Consider the following 1,363-nt stretch of genomic DNA (forward strand, 5'->3'; position numbering starts at 1 on the left):
CGCTCAGTAGGCTGTATTGGGGGCACCCCCAAATGTGCAGGGGTGGAGTCAGAGAAGGCCAAACAGGGGGCTGGGACTTTTAAGTTGGTGTCAGTGGAGGCCACAGGAGGAGAAATGGGTGCCCCCCCACCACCACAGGTCCTCCCAACCAGGGTATTAGCAGAGGGTGGTGGGATGATGGAGCTCACTGCCACCCATAACCTGGTAGTAATGAAGCAGTTCCTTTCTGTGCCCATTAGAGGAGGTGTGCTGTAACATTTAAATAAGATCCAGAGCTTTCATAATGCCCATGTTTCAGTCAAGAGTCTGATCAAGATCAGGAAAATTTCACCCTGAAGGAGAAAGGACAATGGATGTTAGCTCCATGATGACAGAGATGTTAGTTACTGATAAAGAAACAATTGAAGAAATATTTGAACTTCAAACAATTGAAGTAAAGAAATGAAAAACCATTTCAAGTTGGTTTCAAAGGTAGAGAAGAACCATTTCAAGTTGAAAAATACACCAAATTCCCTGGAGGTCCAGTGGTTAGGACTTTCTCCTCACTGCTGGAGCCATGGACTTGATTTCTGCTTAGGGAGCTAAGATCCTACAAGCCACACAGTGCAGACAAATAAAGTTGAGAAGTACAAGTACCATTCTCCCCCTCCCGACCCACCCCCCAAAAGCAATGGAGAAGAATCTGTGAACTTGAAGCCAAAACAATAGAAACTACCCAATCTGAACAATAAGGAAAAACAGACTTAAAAAGAATGAAGGACTTTGGGGGCCTATGTTACTGTAACAAAAAGTCTAAAGTCTGTATCATGAGTCCCAGAAAGAGAAAAGTAAAAGTCGAAGAAATAATGACTGTTGGGAGTTCTCTGGTGGCCTAGTGGTTAGCAAAAATAATAACATGTTCTCAGTGAATGTAAAGGAAATATTTAAAACAATTATAAATGGGAAAGCGCTAAGGAATATCTAGAGAAGGTATGTTTCTGCAGTTAGAAATAACAAACTGATAAAATAACAGTATACTGTGGTAACTTTTAAATATATTTATATATTTACATGATATTTACATAAAATAATGTTTACATATTTATGTATTGTTTTACATATACATACTGTATGTACTTTGATTCTTTATTCCAAGTACATGAAGGTTGGTGATGGACAGAGAGGCCTGGCGTGCTGCAGTCCACGGAGTCGCAAAGAGTCGGACACGACTGAGCGACTGAATTGGACTGAACTGAAGGTTGGGCCCTGGGAGGACCACGGGAGTGGACAGGCGGGGAGTAGGGGCTGCAAGAGGCGGGCCTGGAACAGAGAGGGCGGGGTCCCAGGCGGTGCCGTCGTCACGGAAACGGCTACCAGCGACCAA

Source organism: Dama dama, chromosome 22, assembly GCF_033118175.1.
Source record: "Dama dama isolate Ldn47 chromosome 22, ASM3311817v1, whole genome shotgun sequence".
Classification (NCBI taxonomy): Eukaryota; Metazoa; Chordata; class Mammalia; order Artiodactyla; family Cervidae; genus Dama; species Dama dama.